Source organism: Muntiacus reevesi, chromosome 8 (assembly GCF_963930625.1).
Source record: "Muntiacus reevesi chromosome 8, mMunRee1.1, whole genome shotgun sequence".
Lineage (NCBI taxonomy): Eukaryota > Metazoa > Chordata > Mammalia > Artiodactyla > Cervidae > Muntiacus > Muntiacus reevesi.
The window spans coordinates 40719686-40729949 of record NC_089256.1 but is presented as its reverse complement, the minus strand read 5'-3'; positions in this window follow the sequence as shown (position 1 = coordinate 40729949).

The window sequence follows — 10264 nt, the reverse complement described above, 5'->3', positions numbered from 1 at the left end:
CCTGAGCGCAGTTGAACAATCTCTGGCATGTTAAGTAAAGTACAGGCAGGAAAGCGTAACCACAGGGTGGGTCAGAGAAACAAAACGGCAGCCTCATAACTCAGTGTTGTGTGGTACTGTCACTGCATTGAACTTTTCTGCTCTACAGCTCCCTACTGTGGATTAGAAAAGGCTGACCCCTTGCTCATTTTGTGAAATACTGCTCCCAATAATTGCTTTCAGACCTTCCCTCCCAGAGGGACACATGATCCTCTACTAGAACTCTCTTTCTTTCTTCTATGTCCTGGGTCAAGTTCAGAAGATCAAGTTCAACCCTGACAATCGCTTCTTCAGGTGAGAGGTGCAGGAGTTGGGTGGCAGTCTCCAAACAGAGACAGAGCGCTGCTCAGGTGGACTACAGGTGCAGAGAGGGCTTGGGCGAGGGGGTACCATGCTTTCTTCCAGAGATTTCCCACTCTCATAGCTACTTTGTGATTCCTACAGATTAGCGCCAGCAAATTAGCATAATAACATTACCCAGACGCCTTTGTGGTTGTTTCTTTCAAAGTTCGGGTGTGATTGAGGTTAGAGAATGTAATGGATTAAGAAAAAGAGAGGAGAAATTACCATATTTAATATTGTTTCCACAGAAATTGACATAGTTTATGGAGCAGAGGAATATAATGTAATTTACTCCTCCATCCATGCTGCAAAAGGGAGGGGGCAGTGAGGGGGAGCAGGGGACGTGAAGGATGAAGCACAGTAGTTATGGAGATGGTGTAGCTGCTGAAGGGGCAACTCTCCAAGCATCTTCGGCTCTTAAGGGTGGCAGTGAACAAAGTCAGGTTAGTTGCCTATGAAATCTGGGTGTGAGTAGAATAGCATTGCAGGAAAATGAAACTTGGGACGGTTCCTAGATAATGGATACATGGATGTGTGAGAAAAGACCTTGATCATGGGGCCTGATCTGTGGCATGTGCGAAATCAGAATCACTGGTGGAGAACACCAGGGACGAGCACACGAATCGCCTCAGTCTATTACACACATACCGATTGCTTTATTATTGAAGAAAATATTCATAAATCCTCCTTCCTTTCACTGCTTTATGCTTCATTGCCTTTTTCCCACTTGTGGTTTATAGATGGAATGAAGAAAAAAAAAGTCTAAGGCAGATGGTGAGGAGTGAGGATGTTTCCTACAGACAAAATTGCAGGTGGTCAGGAGGAAGGTCTTTCATATCCAGCAATTGATTTAATTCCTGGCTCAGTCTTACTAGCTGTATGAGCTCAGGAAAGTTTCTTAATGTATCTTCATCTATAGAATAGAAGTGTTTTAAATGATGACAGAAAAAGAAAAGTAAATTCAGTTGGCCCTAAAGTGGTGAATGTCAAAGAAAGCAAGCTAAATAATTTGGTCCGAGTTTGTGGAAGAGAGGGTGATGAAATTTAGAAAGAACAATTGCAGTTAAGTAAATTTTGATGCAAAGGATACTAGTAGATGTGATATTCACACAGAAATATGACAAAAGTTTTACTAATTGTCATTGTTGATTTAGTTTATATCTTTGGTGCTAATTTTCATTTGTCCCAAAGTCCTAAATTACCACAGATAAATATATGTATAATGCAACAGTAAAAGATAAAGAGTTTGTCATCTGACCTTTTGGGGGACCTAATGAGTAAAAATCAATAAATTCACACATAATAATATGAGGGAATTAGCACAAAGGAATAATTCCATTAAATCAGTTAGAGGAACTTAAGAAGATGAAAATGATGACAACACAGAGATGAATTAAAGGGAAGGGAAAGTTAATTAAGACTAGTTTGTTTCCATAACTGGTTATGCAAATGATTCTTCCCTACAGTCTCATCCTTTAATTCGGAGAGAAGAGGGTATGAATAAATTTTCAGGTAAAATAAAATGCAGTTTAGGACATTCATGATGTTTACTTCTATGTGTAAATCCCAAAGGCTGCTCTTGGAGAAAATGAAGCCTGGTGGAAAGAACAAGAGTCAAGTCCTGGCTCTGTCTGTTCCCTCCCTTATAAATGGAGGTGATTCTCCATTTATGCTTTAGAGATGGAACAGAAAACTGTAAAAGACAGATGATGGATGAGAATGTTTTCTAGACACAGTATTGCACATCATTTTCTTGTGGATGAAATGAGATACATGGTAAAAAAAAAATTAATTATAAAGAGTCATTTAAGTATAAGACTATCCTTATTATACTTTTAGTCTTTTATAGTATTTAAGTGTGAAAGTCACTCAGTGGTGTCCAACTCTTTGTGACCCTATGGACTGTAGCCATGGTATTTCCCAGGCATGAATATAGGAGTGGGCTGTAATTCCCTTCTCCAGGGGACCTACCCAATCCAGGAATCAAACCTGAGTCTTCTGCACTGCAGGCAGATTCAGATTCTTTACCGTTTGAGCTTCATTCATTGCTGCAGTTTTGTCTAACCAGCCAGTGTGAATACTGGCTGAGAGCAGAGTGGCTATAGCTGTGTTATCATCCAGGCTAACTGTATCCACATAGCAGTGTAGCCCATTCATATAGATAACATAGGCCAAATTCTGCCTTTTCACAGCACTTCTGTAGACTCTCTTTGATAAAAAATTGCAATTATACTTCAACAACTTCAACAGACAAGAAGCATTGTTGGTTATTTGTTTCTTTCTCCAGGCCAAGAATTTCATCTACTCATAAGCAATGGACTCTTCGGATAAATAATTAATGGTTATTTAACAAGAGTTTAGAATTTTCCTCCTGTTGTTTTGATTACATTAAGTTCACAAGGTGACTTTTGCAGGAAATGTGAATGACTTTTACCTGAGGTAGCAGTGATTCATTTTTGTCTGTTTTTAGGAAAGCTTTTGTTTCATTATCATGAAGTAAAAAATGAAGCCTGAAGAAAATCAAAACAAATCTGATTTTCAAATGCCTGAAGCTTTGATTAAACTATCTTAGGGATGTTAGGTCCATTTAGTACTTACACAATATTATTTATTTATGATTTTGATTTATGTGGAACTTACAGTGGGAGCTCTCCTATGAAAAATATCATTGCAAGAATGGTATTCATGAATCAGCACTGAACTATTTGTTTCCCACACTGTGTTCTTGGGATTGTGTACTTATATCCATCAGAGGAGACTTAAAACCCATCAAAGATGATGGTTGAGGATCCCATGACACATCTCATGGAGTGGCAGGATTAGTTTCAATGCCTGACCAATTTCCAGTTTGGGTATTTGTTCGTCATATATCCAGGGTTCCTTGGAGAAGACATTTTGGGTTATATTGTCTTGTTCTTGTTTAGCTGCAACTATTTGGCAGTTGCCTGTTGTGCTCTCCAAGTGGTAAATTTCCTTTTAAAACAGAGAAAATCACAGTTGTCAGAAGGCAGCAAAAACCAAAAACAAGGCTGACAATGAGTGAGGAGGGAGGGATGCAATTAGAGTGTGTGGAGGAGAGTCTTTTAGGGTTGATGTTCAATATACACTTGAAAGGCAATAATGACCTTGGTTATTCTTAGAAAATCTATTTTCTTCTCCCTTGTGAATGTTACCCAAGACTCCATGGAGCAGTATGGCTTTTAACCTTGGATAAGGAGGATGCTTCCACGAGTCTCCTGCTTTAGAGCATCCTCCTCTCCATCAGCTACATGCCTCTCAAGCGGTGGAAGAATCTCTAAAGGTCAAAGACATATGCCCATCCAGGGCCTGCATCACCTCTTGTAGTCTGTGATCCAGATTCAGAGGACTCCTAAATTCCCTGCTCTAGTAGCTCTGAACCTGCTTGCAGGGTCTGGCAGGAACTCTTCCGTGGGTCTGTTCATCCAAGGGCAACCTTTACAACTAGTGTGTGCATGGCTAGGCCAGAGGGGTGGCCAGTGTTGCAGTTGTTTGCATGGGTGAGATAAAAGTTAAATGTGTAGTCTGTGGGTGTCTTCATGAATGTGTGTCTCCCTGCAGTGTTGACTGAAACAAGGATGGAAAGAAACAAGAGGAACCCCATGGGTCAGAGGTCAGGGTTAGGGCCAGTTCTCTTTGTGGTACCACATTCTGGTACAGAATTCCAAGTGGTCTTAGAATTTTAAATTTTAACCTAATCTTACAGGTCATCATGAAGGCATATCATCAAGGTAGTAGGATAAAATATGTCTTTTAAACAGTTTGTTATCTTTGCTTATAATGATTAAATATTTAGACATATGGCATGCAGACCTCTAGTTGTAGTTTTGCTCCAGGTTCTAGAAACAAAGGCTGACATGCTGTGGGGGTCACACTTTCTCCTAACACTTCTTTCTCTTTTTGTTGATAGTAATCTAGGCACTGAGACATTATTAAAACTTTACCATTTTATTCTAGTAACAACCTGAAAAAAAATTGTTTCATTTACTTCCTGGCCAGAATATTGTGTTGAAAGTTTTACTAATAAGTATCCCAGCAATACCAAGACACAGAATGCTGTACCTGCCTGTGAGCTAAGAGATTCTGCATGAGCTTCTACCTATTCTTGCCTCCATGTCGTCACTGCAACCCTGAGGAACCATGAGAGCCTGCCTATGAAATGTTCAGGAAGCAGTAAAGATCACATACTTCTAATGTATCATTTTCCTTCTCATATCTTCATGATACCTCCTTCCCTCAGTGACTTCTCTAAGCCATTGCCAAAGAGATGTCATTCAGCCAATTCTGTGCCCAGTCATAAAAGAAAACTTACATGTAGTTTCCTCTTCCATTTCTATCTCCATGTCCCCTTTACTGCAACAAAGCAAAGAAGATGTAGCTGAGATTATCCAAGAGAAAATAAGAATAATAGCTAACATGTACTGGGATCCTGTGAACAGACATAGGCTAGGTGCTATTGTGAGGTAGATATAGGGATTATTACCATGTTACAGATGAAGAAACTGAGGAATATGTAGTGTAAGGAGCTTTTCAAACCCAGCAATTCTGACTCCAGAGCATACTCATTTAATCACTCCATGATAATGCCTCCAGAATATCAGATTGCTGCTGCTTCCTTTATTATTATTATTTTCTTGTGATGAGAACTTTAGGGATCTACTCTTTTATTTTTTTAATCAGCCAGTTAATTAATTCTATTTGGGCCATACTGGGTCTCCATGAGAGCACACGGGCTTTCTCCAGCTGCGGGGCTTGGACTCCGCGGTGGCGGCTCACGCAGCATATGGCTTGCAGAGTCACTTACTAGAGCACGGTCTCAATAGTTGCAATGCACACGCTTCATTGCCCTGTGGCATCTGAGATCTTCGTTCCTAGACCAGGTATTGAACCTGTGTTCCTTGTACTGGCAAGTGGATTCTTAACCACTGGCCACCAGGGAAGTCCCCCCTCCCTTTTAAAAAATTGCATTTCTTGTTTATTTATGTATTATTTATCTTTTGGCCACATAAGATGTGGGATCTTAGTTCTCTAACCAGAGCTTGAACCCAGACCCTCAGACTAAGTTAAATAATACTAACCTCAAGTTCACTAAGCCTCAAATGGTCAATAGTTTTGTCAAGACATATGTTTATGGTACATTAGGTTTGGATATCATAGAGTTCATCTGATTGCTTTACTTAATCTACAGATTTTTGGCATAGACAAGTCAATATCTAAAGGCACAAGCAGCCACATAAGCATTCAGCATCTCATTTTTCTTTCTCACAAGTCAGAGTGTGGAAATTTATAATACAATATAATCCTATTTTAATACTAGTGCAGTGGTTTAGTTATGCATACCTGTTTTATATAGGGATTTGTTGATGCTCATCCATTGACTCCTGGGAGCATGAGGACAAGTGTTGTAGTGTGTGCAAAAGCCCTTCATATTTTCATAGTCCTTTAGAACTTTCTTAAGACATACTCAGATGCATTGAATAACTAGCAGTGTTATAAAGGAATCTTACTGTTTGATACCTCTGAGGAACTTGTGTTTTTTAAACTCTTACTTCAGAATCAAATGAGTCAGATAAACACCTTGAAACGCCTAAGTGAAGACACCTATCTTCCACTTGAGCAGACTCTAAGAATTCAGAAGGTTGTCCCTTGCTGTCCTAGCTGCCTTCCCAAACACAGCCACTCACCATACTCACCACATCCCGTCTAACCGATTTCACCTAGTAGAGTCCTTGGCTCAGTCTCCAATGAGCAGCAACTACACGCAGGGGCTCAGCTCACAAGCCTCTGTGAGAGCTCTGATAACTTCTACTGCATGTTGACAACAGCTTCATTTGTCATATGTTCACTCAAAGGAATTCATTCCTTGTTTTCAGATTGGTTGGGATGAAAGCCAGGAGCTTCCAATGCCCATTGTGGATTATAAAATAGAATATAAATCAGCAAAATCCAATGACAGATCAGAAATTCCAGAGTATAAATCTGCAGTGGACCAACATAGCTTTCATCTAAAGCAAAAAGTGATTTTTTTTTTTCCTCTAGAGTCTGGACTGCCTTATTTGACTCACCTGGTTTGTAGCATAAGAGATATAAGAACTGGTTGGTGACTGGAGGCATTCTCATGCCGAGGAATGGGGAGTCAAAATTCAGTGACACCAAGGACCTTTAAAAAGTCTCAGTACACCATTTAAGGTGCCAGACAGACGAGCCTTCTGCAGTGGAGCTAATGGTGGGGGATTGCTAGGATCTGGGTATGAGCATCTATGACCTCGGCAGTACAAGTCCCTCCTGACAGTTTGTCAGATTGCTAATATGCTGTTTAGTCTTATGTCCCTGTGTTTCCCTGTTCCCTGTTATGGATCATGTTTCTCTGGCCAAAAATCATGCTTTTCAGTAATGCTGCAAACTAAGCATAAAAATGAGGACCAAAGAAAGATGCAGCTTTTCTGTGTTAGACTTTTGAGTATGTCCAGGGGCCAAGGGACAGGGATTTTCAGAGTCTAGTCCTTTTTGACAGATGTACATACAGCCACTGGTCTAGAATGACTAGATGAACTGTAGGACATTTAAGGTGAGGGTGAGTGTTCTGATCGCCTCCAGGGCTAGCATAATAGCCAGCATATAAAGTCAATATGTATTTGTTGAATAAATGAAGGAATGAAAGATTGATTAAATCATTAAATGCATGAAAAGACCAGAAAATGTCTACCTTCTGGATTTGATTATGACATTGTTTTCTTATAGTACAGAAAAATCTTCTCTATGCAGAATATTTAAATAATTTTATCATGGAGGATGACCAATGAACTATCAAATTATCAAAAATAATCTAATGCTATAATGTTAAGACAAGGAGAAAGCAGGATTTGATTTACAAAACTTCAATGCATATACAAAGTTTTAGAAACATGTCTATTATATAACGTAAGGGTTTTTAAATTAAGATTGCAAAAACAAATTCACCAGGAAATGATGTTTAAATGCTTTTTCTGTTGTTGTTCTTTCTTTTAGGTAAGTGAAAGATATCTTCTGAAGTGTTCTGCAGAGATTGTGCAGGTGGCAGACTTTTCTTAGAAGAAAAAGAAGGCAGGGATCCTTGAAATGGTAATATTTCAGCTGTTCCATACACACAGGAAGCGTCTCACATGGCCAGCAAGGCTATTGTTTTCTCTTATGTGGTTACACCTGTTTATTTCACTACAACTTGATGTGTCTTAAACCTCAAGGTCTGCAGATTGTGTGTTTCTATCTTGCTGCATTTGAGAGCCACTCATGTCTGAATTCAAAGCTTCTGCAGCCCACCCTCAGCAGAAAGCTCATTATATATGAATTGCTTCGAATTGAAATGTCATTCTAAACAAATCTGACAATAACAGGCATATACAATTTACTCTAAATAGTGTGTGAATTATATATTACTTATGTAAATATGCATTTGTAACTGTCTTCTTAAGTCTCTTCCTCTTGAATATGGAATGCCTTATTTTTTATGTTAATGGAGCATTATCTATTTAAAATATGCTTATAGCCTGTGAGATTTCCAATCTAATTGATAAGACAGGTGAAATGTACTACAGGTTTTAATAATGATACAATCTAGGTTACCATACTAGCTCCTTCAGAACTGGTGACTGTCAAAATATTGGATTTTCAAACCCTAAGTGTACATATAACTCCAATTTATAGTATAAGATCTGAAAACAGTTCACATGAGGACAGAAGCACGGGGAACAGAAACACCTAAATATTAAGTGAAAGCTTTATAAGGTTTATCATTACAGCAGATTTTAGAAACATAACAGTCATCTCTTGGTATGCACAGATGATTGGTTTCAAGACACTTTGCCTCCCCCGGCTGCACCACAGTTACCCAGATCTGAGGGTGCTCAAATCCTTTATATACAGTGGTGTAGTATTTGCATATAACCTAGGCACACCCTTCTTTATACATTCAACCATCTCTAGATTACTTATACGGAGAAGGCAGTGGCAACCCACTTCAGTACTCTTTCCTGGAAAATCCTATGGACTGAGGAGCCTGGTAGGCTGCAGTCCATGGGGTCGCTAAGAGTCGGACATGACTGACCGACTTCACTTTCACTTTCACGCATTGGAGAAGGAAATGGCAACCCACTCCAGTGTTCTTGCCTGGAGAATCCCAGGGCTGGGAGAGCCTGGCGGGCTGCCGTCATGGGGTTGCACAGAATCGGACACGATAGAAGTGACTTAGCAGCCCAAGCGGCAGATTACTTATAATACCTAATGTAATGTAAATGATATGTAAATAGTTGTAAATACAATGTAAATACTATGTAAATAGCTGCTAACGGGTGGCAAATTTAAATTTTGCTTTTTGGAACTTTCTGAATTTTTTAAAATAGTTTTGATCTGTGGTTGGTTGAATCTGAGGGCACAGAATACTTGGCAATGAAGGGCTGACTGTAATTTGCTAAAGTATCTGTTTCTGAACTGAACTTGGATCTACTCCCCTAATGTGCAGCAAAGCCACCTATTGACACCTACTGTGATGAAGGGAAGTACAGGGTTTATTGTTGGGCACCAGGCAAGGAGAACTGGTTTCTTCCTGCTTGAAAGAACTGAAGTTAATGGCTTTCAGGGAAGGGAAGGGTTTTAACAGGCAATGTGAGGGAAAGGGCCACAGGGTGGGTGATCAGCTCATGCATAATCCTCTGATTGGTTGATAGTGAGGGAAGATCACCTACTCGATGGACATGAGTTTGAGCAAGCTCCGGGGGTTGGTGATGGACAGGGAAGCCTGATGTGCTGCTGTCCGTCGAGTCACAAACAGTTGGAGACAACTAAGCGACTGAACTGAAGTAACAAGGTGATGTTTCAGGAATCTCAGTTATTAATCTTCTGGTTCTGACAGTTCTGGGGTCTACATGCTTGTGGTCAGCAGTTTCCATCTGGTGGATTCTCCTCATACATATCCTTCAGGGAGGAACTAAAGATTCTGTGACTCTGCTATATGGTTGATTTATTGAATTGTTATCAGTTGGAATTGTTTGAACTGTTATCAGTTTTCCTGGTCCAACTGTTATTTCTTGTTACCACATGTTCACATTTTTCTAATCATTAACCCTTGAACCAGTCTTTCTGAGACTGAGGGGAGACCTAAGGGACCAAAGCAAAGCCTTTTACTTCAAGAGCTGAGGGATACCAGGGTGGGGGTCATATACAGAGAGGCCTGAAGAGTCAGGATCAGTTTCATACCCAGTTGGGTCAAAGACCTAATTTATACCCCCAAACTAAGGCATTCTTTTTATTTTCAATAGCAAAATTCATTGTGAGTTGTTAGTATTTGAAAATTCCCTCCAGAATTTTCTTTTTAAATAACTTTTCTTTTTCTAAAGTAAATTACTCATTTGCTAAGTATTTACAACTAGCTTCTTAGGAAACAATATATGTCTTAAAGCTTCCTGCAGAGTTGGCAATACAGTGCTTGGTAATTTCTAATAATCTAATATATGGTCAAGTTTCTACATGCTGATCATAACATAAATATGTGCAATGAAATGTAAATAATATTCTATCAAAAGTGTATTTACCAAGTGTTGATAACAATGTATAGATAAAGCTAATTCAAAGTTAATAAGAAATAAGACTGGCTCTCAGGTTCTCAACATTTTAGGAGGCAAGACAGAAGATATTGAATAGCTTCATAATGGAAGAATTTTTAAATTATTGAGTTAATTTTTTAAAAATACAGAATATACATGCAGAAAATTTAAAGCCTAAACTATCATTTAAATATGATAAATTCTGAAATATTTGTTTTTCAGTTCTTTCATGTATCTATTTCCTTTCTAAGTAAAGAGTGTCCTATTCATTCCTATAGGAATGTATT